Source organism: Phyllopteryx taeniolatus, chromosome 2 (assembly GCF_024500385.1).
Source record: "Phyllopteryx taeniolatus isolate TA_2022b chromosome 2, UOR_Ptae_1.2, whole genome shotgun sequence".
In the NCBI taxonomy this organism is placed as follows: domain Eukaryota; kingdom Metazoa; phylum Chordata; class Actinopteri; order Syngnathiformes; family Syngnathidae; genus Phyllopteryx; species Phyllopteryx taeniolatus.
Window position 1 is genome coordinate 4868579 of NC_084503.1, and position 11604 is coordinate 4880182.

Genomic DNA, 11604 nt, shown 5'->3' on the forward strand with positions numbered 1-11604 from the left:
CATGAATTTATAATGCAGATTTATGACAACTGCATGAAGTTTGTTACGCTCCCCTTTCATTTTCATCGCTAGAACAGTGAATCAACTATCCATTTAAGGGACAATATGTTTTCATTGTGTCTTAAACTAACAGCTTCAAATCATGTTGGTGCTACACTGCATTGTAGTAAAGACAGTGGCATCTCTGTTATTGCCATGGAAAACCAGGATCACCAGCTGTAGTGGTGTGTAATATTGGTGGACCAGGCAGAACACCCTTAATACTGGCTTAGCATTCCTGGTAATGTTCAAAATTGTGTGCAATGCTTAGAGAAACTTTGCTGCTCAGTACAATGATTACCATTTTACAATAATAGTCTACAGCCCCCCGCGACCCGACCTCGGATAAGCGGAAGAAAATGGATGGATGGATGGAGTTCTCCTATTAATGGATTTTAGCGCAATTATTGGTTACTAACAATGCTATAAACCACAGTATTTATCAACTGTTAACAAATGGTTTCTACTTGGCGACATCAAGCCAGAATTGACCGATTTTGATCAATACATGATTAGACTACAAAAGACATAAAGGAGCCCTATTGTAAAGTTCATAATTCGCATCATTGAGCCACTAGCATTTACTGTAAAACTATCCAATTGGCAAAACAGTAGATCTTAAGGTTGTTGCTTGCTATTCTTCTATAATACCAGTTGGTAAGGTCTTTACATTGGGTTAATTAACAAATGTGTTCCTTGACAAATGTACAATATAACTGTATACTGTAGTTCACAGAAACCCTTAATAAGATGATTGCCATCATGTTCATCCGACTAGAATCTTTGCACATACATTGTAATCAGAAGGAATAATCATAGGATTTACTGAAATTATGCTCCCCCCCCCGCGCCCAAAAAAAATCACACCAGTGACTCACTGATGGGACAAGCTGAAAGTCGCAACAACAACAAATAATTCTGGGCAATAGATAGATGAGTTACGAACACGTCCAACAGAGGGCGACAACATCTCTTTCTGACTCCCAAGCTAAATCTTAAATGCATAAAGATGTATTAAGATGTAATTATTTTGTGGTTGTCCACATTAATGGTGCTCAAAGCACTTTTTCCACATGCGCACACAGTAATGGCACCGGCCTCAACGCAGACGGCCAACCATCTGAATGACACTTTACATAGTCAGCAGAGACAGGAAGGAAGAAACTAAATATTAGATTCGCCTTGTCACTCCTGATCAGCAGGTTTACCACACAATTATAGATACCAGATGCCATAACAATGGCCAGACAAAAATAATCGGAGGAGGGCAGGCGATACTGGAAACTCAGTAACAATGATGACTGCGCAGATTGCGCTTGGAGTTGTTGTTGTAGAAGCTCCTGAGTGCCGTCTGGCTTCTCGGAGGTATGAAATATGCTCAGTGTCTTGATGTTTACTCAAAAGCTCTTTACACTGTAAAAATGAGGCATTCCTTCTTAAGGAGGGAGTATACGTGCCTGGTCTGTACAACTCGGCTCAAAGAATACAAGATATTCACAAATTAAAAAAAAAAAAAAAAAAAAAAAGGAACAACTGGAGCCTCCCACTCTTTTAGTTTATTGACGTCCTCTCCGAGCGTCCTGTGGGGTCAGAGCCGCGCTCTCCAACATGCTGCGGCACAATCAAAAACACCTGGCCTGCGGGCTTGGAAAAGGTCACAACATTACAACATATAAACGAGCCAACTACTTCATATAGAGGCCCCCTAATTGTTGGGCTGAAGAGGATTTCTGCTTTATTTTACAATTGTTGTTCTGGCACAGAGCCTGGCGTCCGGCTCACACTTCATGAATATAATATTACAAACAACTAGGAACAGCGGACTAAACTGCACGTCACTCACTCTCTGGAATTGGAACTTTTCTCAGCATTATGAAACACAGCGGCCTCCAGCTTTACTTCATTCCCACCATTCACACTTGACCGTGTCACTACTGCATTGTAATAAAATATTTGACATTTATAGCTTCTTAATATTTTAGTTTTTGTTTTATGGTGTATTTTTACAGCACATTGTGTGTGTGCTTCGTAGCACGTGGAGCCAAATTCGACTTGGAATGGATGAATGTAAACATGGTAGTGTTCGGCTGTTCCTATGTGAAGAGGAGGACTTCCAACATTGTTTGATTGGCACACAAAACGCTACCCAGATTTTTATAATCCTCTGACGAGGTAATTGTGGAGTAAAGTGCACTCAGATAATCAGCTGGGCCTTTTGGGACAGATAATGGAAAGGAACATGTGAAGTTTAGATTTCAGACACAGGAGTTAGTTGTTTTTTCTATTTTTTTTTTTTTTTTAAAGATCTGTGTTTCATTAAACATGAACCCGTAATTCTCATAAAAATAACAAAGGGTTCAAATTTCTACAAAGAGAGTACACAAAGAAGATGTGAAGTTTTTAAAAAAAAAAAAAAAAAAAAAAAGCCTGAAAAGATAGAGCAAGAGGGAGAGAGCAAACTACTTGGACAAAAGTGCGTTGTTGTTGTAACCTTAATGGGGATACAATAATAAGAATTTTCTTGCTCATTATGACCAAGCGGTTGGGCCAGGTCTCTCGTTGCCCCCCCCCCCCCACCCCTGCCGAGCCCTGGCAAGCCGGCGCATCCCCACTGAGATGGCTTCCTTGCTGTGATGAGCTTTTGACAGGCCCCAAAACAGGCTGCTTAATGCTGTGCCAGGCCAGACATGGAGCGGCTGGGACACTGGCAGCTTCTTGGCCCGCACCACGCATCACGGGCCTCAACCCATTTTACCCCTCCTTTTCCTCTTTGCCCTCCTCTCTCCCAGTCTTTCCTTTCCTAGCGCCTCAGGATTGTTATGCAAAGCTTTCCGAGCATAGATGGCCAGGGCTATTTCAAGCGCAGATGTATGCTGATCATTTTCAATTTCTCATTGCACGCCATGATAAGTAGGCCCAGACTGAGATCTCCCGCTTCTATCTGGGCTCAACCACCAGGTCAGAGGCTGAGGCCTGAGCTGGGACATTCACCACCACTTACAAACTATCGGACCGAGGCATTGGTAATGGTCCACAAAGTTGGTCTGAAATTGACAATCATACAATGCTGAATTTCACATTTACCTTGTGATTTTGCCAGATTATTATTATTTATTTTTTTATCTGTTACAGAACCCACACGATGGTATCAGGTATTTCACAACTTTGATCGTACTGTGTGTGGTGTGCACCAATAATCTCAACACAGCACACCACACACAAAAGATTCTGTTCGACCACCGATCCAGAATTTAGTCTTCCAAGACAGAAATATCGCGTCATCAAACGTGATCGAACAAAAAACAAGAAGAAACGTAGCAACAACCAGGAAAACAAGAGGGAGGAAATGATGGCAGTCTCTGGACTATTTTTTAAGGAAAAATGTTGAACTAAAAAAGGGATGGTGGAAAAAAATCCTGGAGACCACGTGATAGGGAACTTTATAGTAAACTAATCAAGCTAGTGGTAAATTCTCAAATTAACCTGATGGCTGGTGTTATTATCATAGTAACTTTGTGTTTCGGGTAGGATGTGTTTGTTTTTATTTACGCCCCCTTGCTTGTTTCTCAGTCAGGTTCCTTCTTGATTAGCTTCATTCCATTTCACGTCACAATTCACAGTCACGGTTTGGGATTAGTCAGATTTCCCCGCAAACATGAAGACATTTGGTCGTAAAAATTCAAGATTCTCGGCCCTGAACCGTTTTATTCATATCAAACTGTCTCATCCGTGTCTTTATGAACCTTGATTTGTGCACTGATGCACAGTCATGTTGGAACATGAAGGGGCCATCTCCAAACTGTTCCAACAAAGTATGTCCAAAATATTAATCCCTGAGCTCCAGTGAAAGGAACTCCGAATGCTTCGGCATACCAAGAGATTTTTGGACAGTTTGGGGATTACCCCTTCCCGTTCCAACATGTCTGTGCACCCGTGCACAAAGCAAGGTCCATAAAGACATGGATGAGACAATTTGGTATGGATGACCTTGACTGCCCTGCACAGAGTCTTGCCCTCAACCCGATAGAACACCTTTGGGTTGATTTCAAGAGGACAGTAAGCCGCCCAACATCAGTGCGTGACCTCACAAATATGCTGCTGGAAGAATGGGAGAAAGAATTCCCATAAACTCGCTCCTATACCTTGTTGAAAAGCCTTCCCACAAGAGTTGAAGCATATATAGCTGCAAAGGATAGACCAACATCATACCAAACCATATAGATTTAGAATGGGATGAGTCAATGCAGGTGAGCAAAAACATTTGGCAATATAGTGTATTTTACATTAGAAAAATAGCACAGCACACCACGAAGAAAAATATCACAAAAACTGCATATATCACAGTAATCCCCCACTATATCGTTCACTGTTCATCTGTTAAACGGAATTTTTAGTGTTTAAATACATTTACAAAGTGTTTAAAAAGTTTGTTTAGATAACTTTCATGATGTATTTTCTATACATTTTAATCCTGCTAATGTTTATGGTCAAATACATCCACAATGTGCTCAATAGGTGTTTTAATAAGTGTTTAAATTGAGTGTGAGGTATTTTAAGTTTTAAACTAAGTTAAAAAAAACAAAAAACTATCTATAATGTAGATTTTCACCTATCGTGACTGGAATGTTCCTCCGGCAATGAAGGGGGATCACTGTATACTGAAATAACAACAACCTCCTCACAAATTTTGGTTAAATATACAGTATACCCTCTGCTAGCGAGTAGAAGAACATTTTACTGTTCTGCCACTGTCACGATACAGATTTGTGTGACAAAAAAAAGGGACAAAATTTCAAAACTTTTTCCACCACTGATATGACATAACCTCTACCACTCAATAGACATTTTTTAAATATATATATATATATATATATATTTATTTGTACTTTTTTCCAGAGGGGAAATCAAAAATAAACTGAAATATGTGGTTGCACAAGTGTGCAAGCCTTCTATTTAATTGGGATGTGGCCGTTTTCAGAATTACCCGACCACATTCAAACTCATCTTAAATGAGAGTCAGCACACACCTGCCACCATTTAAAGTGCCTCTGATTAACCGCAAATGAAGTTCAGTTGTTCGACTAGGCTTTTCTTGTATATATATATATTTTTTTTTTATTATTATTATTATTTTTATTTTATTTATTTATTTATTTTTTTTACTTTTTAGCAGAAGCCTGACGGTTTTGTGCTAACACTGATGCGATTTTGATCTGTTCAACCAAAGCATGATGCAAGTCGCCATTACAACCTTGACGACATTTCAATTAACCACCAGGTTTTTGATAGGGTCGGGAACATGAGCTGAAAAAAATACACTACTGCCATCTAGCGTTGAATCGGGGCTATTACCAAGGAAGCATTAATAACAAACGTTGCATCGATCGAGTGACGACATAAGGATAAGCCGTAACAGCTTTTTCCCATTTGTGGTCCATTTTGTGGTTTGTGAATTGTAAACATTGGTCCAAGGAGAAAGAAACACTAAACGTGCGTGGGGGCATTGTTAACCTCTGCCGCCGCTTGGTTTAGTGGACTTGTTGGAAGAATCAGCCCAACAGTGCCCCAAAAAAAAAAAAAAAAAAAACATGGGACGTCTATGCACATTACACAATAATCACAAGCATGTGTTGTCATCCTCAAACAAGAATGTAAAGAGCAATAATCTTTGATGATCAATGTCACAGTAAATGCATGCCGACAAACAAAAAGACCTTTGTGGAGGACGGATGACGTCTTGCTGTTGTCGTTCGCACAGCCTGTCGACGACATTTCAAAGTGTGAAACAAAGCAGGGCTCCGCAGATTGTCACACCTGACAAATTTAACACATGTAAAGTCAAATACACACTCACAAACACTGGATGCAGCTGCCACACACGACTTCGAGGGGCTACAACATTTGAGACGGCGGAAACATTTGTCCCGATTGTTGCTTGCTAGTTTGAACACCGCCCCCCCCCCAAAAAAAAGAAGACAGATCACATAACATCTGCTGGAGCACTGTCTACATGTTTCGTGTAACGTTAATATTAACTCTCTTGTTACTTTTTTTTTTTTTTTTTTTTTTTTTTTTTTTAAATTAAGCATGTCCGCACATTAGAGATCATATTTCAGTTTATGTTCCGGAGATATCTCTGAGATCCTCCATGGCTTTCCTTTCATTTGCTCCTCCCATGTACCGTGAAAAAAAATGTTGGTGGTTTCTCTAGAACCCTGGGCATAAATCACACCCAGCCTTGATTTTAATTCAGAGTAATTCATACGATTGATTGTTTCATTTCATTTATCTGAAGAATTATACTGTGTTTTGTGTATAGTATTTTTTACATTGTGCCATCCAAAACATAGTCAAAACCTATAGTGGATAAAAAGTAAAAAAAGTAATGCTGTAAAAAAAAAAAAAAAAAAAATAAGACCAGATAAGTCAGTTCAAAACTTTGTTTACCATTGATGTAACCAGTTTAACTCAATGGAAAAATAAAAGAAACCTTTTTGGGAGACGAAGTAAAAAAAAAATAAATAAATAAAAAAATGGGATAATGTGGTTGTGGAAGTGTGCACACCCTCGTCTAACTGGGGATTTGACTGTTCAGGATGAACCAATCACATTCAAACTCATGCGAAATGGCAGTCAGCACACACTAAGTCATATCTTATGGTACGTTCGCAACAAATGCGAATTGAACTGTTCATGCGACGTGATTACACAAAGTCAAATACGCAAATAGAGAAAAAAAGTATTTGTGCCGGGCAACCATACGACAAATTTGACGCGACACAAGTCGGGCAAACTAGACAAATTTGCTTCTTTGGCAATTCGCTCCAGTTGGAAATATTTCAACTCCAGCCACAAATTCACGTGACGCTACGTTGCAACAGCGAGTTGGTGTCGAGAATATATTGCGTCAGTTGTTGTGCAGAACAATGGCGGATGAATTTATCATTTCTCTTTTTGAATTCCTACTACCAATAAAGGGACTTTACGAAAAACGAGTAGGCCTGGGGAATGGTGACGTTGGCGTATCTGGTTAAGTATATTTGGGTTTCCGGTACTTAAGTTTACAGCCGTCTGTTGTGTATACTTCTTCCAAAAAGAATCACTGAAGACAGCTGACAAGAGTTTATATTCAGGGAGTGTCAAACCATTTTAATACGCTGCTCCAATGTCAATTGGCGAGCCATGGGCAAGGGAATGACATCCTAACAAAAAACTGCAAAACCTAAGCTATCAAGTTCTGATGGCATTGTGTCTTGTCTGAATGATATCCGAAACGAAACAGGAAAAAAAGTATAGTGACCTTTGGGACACCCTGTATATTTAGTAAAGCTAATGTGTGCAAACTATTCTAGCACTTACAGGAAAGTTGTGGTATCTGCTCAATGTGGGTGGGAAAAAAAGGAATGTTAAAAAAAATAGTAGTAGTAGTAATCCTCATTCCCATCACTGTTTTCTCTTAAGGGAATATATGCACTGCCACACAGCTGCAGGAATCTTTTTTTATTTTTTTAATGCTCATATAACGAGCAAGCCTCCTCTCGCACACATGTCATAGTGACAGATCTACAGACATATTGTATTGTCTCTCAGATATGAAAGTCATTGCCAACATCTTCCTGGAGTGAAAAATGTAGAATTGGACAATTCCTCAGTTAAAAAAAAAAAAAAAGTGATCGAAATGATAAAAAAAAAAGGGGGAAAAAAGTACTTCACTTGACTCATGTCTTGTGCAATAGGCAGAGGGAGGGCTGGCTCTGATGGGGATGTGGAGATAGGCTGGAACCTCATCTGCACAAAGCGGCTGTGCGCACATTATTTCATCTACTCGTGTGCCCCTAAATATATGACAAGTGGAAAAAGCATGAGCTCAGACTCCACAAGCTGGCAGATATAATCCAATCACGGCGCCGAGGGCCCAACTTGATGCATACATCATACTTTATATCTAATTTAAGACCGAGCTGACTGCACTTGATCATCACATTCCATTTCCCGCTCCAAAACATTAAATTATTGCTATTCCCGCGTGACGTGTAATTTCGGACACGAGAGCTGGAGCAAATCACTTGCAGACTACTTCATGAGGTGCTTATGAGTGCGAGACAAGGGGCCCCGGGGACCTGAGTAGAAGTATAAACAACCTCATCAGTGGACAATGTGAAAGCTTTGATAGAAAGCGTGTGAATGGTTCCTCCTTAACGACAAAAAAGTGCCCCATAATTGGGAACAGTCACTGAGGTGGGCTGTGATTAATTCCAGCACAATGAGGATCCTCTGCGGAGTCCGTTTGTTGTTGGACGTCATCCACACGGGCCACTCTGGAGCCTATCGGCAATCAGAAGGATGATTTCAGCAACATTTCCTAAAGGTTATCAAGGGGCATCTTTAGACGTCACTCTGACCTGCGTGATCCCTCTCTTCACATTAGGTTGTTTGAATTAACATGGCGAGCACTTTCGAGTGCTGGATGAGGGATGATGGGAAAAGGTACCGGCTGTAGCTGGCACATCTTATCTCCCGCATATTAGCAAAACCGAGACACGCTATTTGCCGTGTTGCCCGCCCACCGCGGCCAGCAACAACACTGTTCAAATGCAGTCCAGATGTCTCAATATTTCACGACCTTAACGTTATCAAGCGTGCCACTGATCGCTGCGCGATAACGCCTCACGTGATCTTAGACAAGCTGCGCCCACGTCTGCACCTCTTCACAGGCTCACACCAAGCTACATATTTACACTGAGACTATAATTTTTTTCTTTTAAACAGTCAAATATTTGATAGTAAACTCATGAGTCATAGAGCAAAAAACCTGCCACCCCAAGGGAATGATATGCGAACAAAAAACTGCAAAGGCAAAGCTATCAAGTTCTGATGCCTTGTGTATAAAGTGTAAGTGTACACCCTGCATTTGACCATATTTTTGACTAAAGTTTGTTCCCATCCAATGTCACAGAAAGTACTGTTATTCTGGTATCCATTGTTACATTGAATACTCGAGTTGGGGACACCGAGCAACGCGGCCAAAGGTGACTTGTACTTGACAATCGCAAAGAAAAAAAAAGAAAAATAATCAGCAACTCAGACGCAGATATGCATTATTGTATAACAGAATATATACATGCTGTATATATTATATCAGTACAGCCTGGCAGCAGCCGGCTGCTTGTCGCTTCAAACCGGGAAAGTTATTTTTGTTGTGAACGCCCACATGCCCATTGGTGCCTGAGACGCTCCACGCTTCGTTTATTTTAGCCACAAGGTCCTATGGAATCATAAATATATCCTGTTTCGAGAAAGTTGCCATGGATAGCATAAATTGTACTATGCGTTAGAACAATGTGATGATGGCCATGAAGCTTCTCAAACTGGGACTAAACTGCGTTCAGGGACAGAAAAACATTTTGCCGGACGAGCCATGGGCATCACCAGGCCCCCCTCTGGAGCCAGGCCTGGAGGCGGGGCTCGAAGGCAAGCGCCTGGTGGCCGGGCCTGCACCCATGGGGCCCGGCCGGGTAACGTGGGTCCCCCTTGCGTTGGCTCACCACCTGTGGGAGGGGCCATAGGGGTCGGGTCCAGTGCGAGCTGGTCGGTGGCCGAAGGCGGGGACCTTGGCGATCCGATACCCGGCTACAGAAGCTGGTTCTAGGGATGTGGAATGTCACCTCTCTGGCAGGGAAGGAGCCCGAGCTGGTGTGTGAGGTCGAGAAGTTCCAACTAGATATAGTCGGAGTCGCCTCCACGCACAGCTTGGGCTCTGGTACCAGTCCTCTCGAGAGGGGTTGAGATTCGCCCGGAGTTCCTCAAGGCTCTGGATGTTGTAGGGCTGTCCTGGTTAACACGCCTCTGCAACATCGCATGGACATCGGGGACAGTGCCTCTGGATTGGCAGACTGGGGTGGTGGTCCCCTTTTTAAGAAGGGGGACCGGAGGGTGTGTTCCAACTACAGGGGGATCACACTCCTCAGCCTTCCTGGTAAGGTCTATTCAGGGGTGCTGGAGAGGAGGGTCCGTCGGGAAGTTGAATCTCAGATTCAGGAGGAGCAGTGTGGTTTTCGTCCTGGCCGTGGAACACTGGACCAGCTCTACACCCTCGTCAGGGTCCTCGAGGGTGCATGGGAGTTCACCCAATCAGTCTACATGTGTTTTGTGGACTTGGAGAAGTCGTTCGACCGTGTCCATCGGGGGGTCCTGTGGGGGGTGCTTCGGGAGTATGGGGTACCGAACCCCCTGATACGGGCTGTTCGGTACCTGTTCGACCGGAGTTAGAGTTTGGTCCGTATATCCGGTAGTAAGTCGGACTCGTTTCCGGTGAGGGTTGGACTCCACCACGGCTGCCCTTTGTCACCGATTCTGTTCATAACTTTTATGGACAGAATTTCTAGGCGCAGCCGAGATGTAGAGGGGGTCCGGTTTGTTGGCCTCAGTATTGCATCTCTGCTTTTTGCAGATGATGTGGTTCTGTTGGCTTCATCAAGCCGTGACCTCCAACTCTCACTGGAGCAGTTCGCAGCTGAGTGTGAAGCGGCTGGGATGAGAATCAGCACCTCCAAATCTGAGACCATGGTCCTCAGTCGGAAAAGTGTGGCGTGCCCTCTCCAGGTCGGGGATGAGACCGAAAGAACAAGACCGAAAGAACAAGATCCCGGATACAAGCGACCGAAATAAGTTTCCTCCGCAGGGTGTTCGGGCTCTCCCTTAGAGAAGCTCGGTCATCCGGGAGGATCTCAGAGTAGAGCCGCTGCTCCTCCACATCGAGAGGAGCCAGATGAGGTGGGTGGGGCATCTGCCTCCCGGACGCCTCCCTGGTGAGGTGTTCCGAGACCCCGAGGACGACCCAGGACACGCTGGAGAGACTACATCCTTCGGCTGGCCTGGGAACGCCTCGGGATCCCCCCGGAAGAGCTGGATGAAGTGGCTTGGGAGATGGAAGTCTGGGTGTCCCTGCTAAAGCTACTGCCCCCGCGACTCGATGAATGGATGGAGCCATGGGCAAGGGAATGATCCATCCATCCATTTTCTGTACCGCTTATCCTCACTCGGGTCGCGGGCGTGCTGGAGCCTATCCCAGCCATCTTTGGGCGAGTGGCGGGGTCCACCCTGAACTGGTCACCAGCCAATCGCAGGGCACATATAAACAAACAACAATTTAGAGTCTTCAATCAACGTAACAGGCATGTTTTTCGGCTGTGGGAGGAAACCGGAGTACCCGAAGAAAACCCACGCAGGCACGGGGAGAACATGCAAAATCCACACAGGCAGGGCCTTGATTTGAACCCCAGTCCTCAGAACTGTGAGGCAGATGTGCTAACCAGTCGTCCACCGTGCCGCCCAAGGGGAATGATATGTTACACTGTGCCACCCCAAGGGAAAGATATGCGAACAAAAACTGCAAAGCCAAAGCTATCAAGTTCCGATGCCTTGTGTCTGTCCGAATGATATCTGAAAGGAATTGTATAAAGTGTAAGTGTACACCCTTTATTTGTACGGCCTGGCAGTGACGGGCTGGATGTCACTCCATACCCAGAAACATAGTTAGAAGCTCATATGATACGGCTTGGCATT

General features: G+C 43.4%; 1 long non-coding RNA gene across 1 annotated transcript in view; it reads right to left on the reverse strand.

Moving 5' to 3' along the window:
* LOC133468661 (uncharacterized) overlaps nucleotides 1-6008 on the reverse strand; it is a 67097-nt gene extending 61089 nt beyond the window's left edge. The window contains exons 1-2 of the long non-coding RNA XR_009785546.1: nucleotides 5894-6008; nucleotides 5754-5798 (exon numbers count right to left, since the gene is read on the reverse strand). This is a non-coding gene — a long non-coding RNA (uncharacterized LOC133468661). The remainder of the gene's footprint in view (nucleotides 1-5753; nucleotides 5799-5893) is intronic.
* Between the last annotated feature and the right edge of the window lie 5596 nt (nucleotides 6009-11604).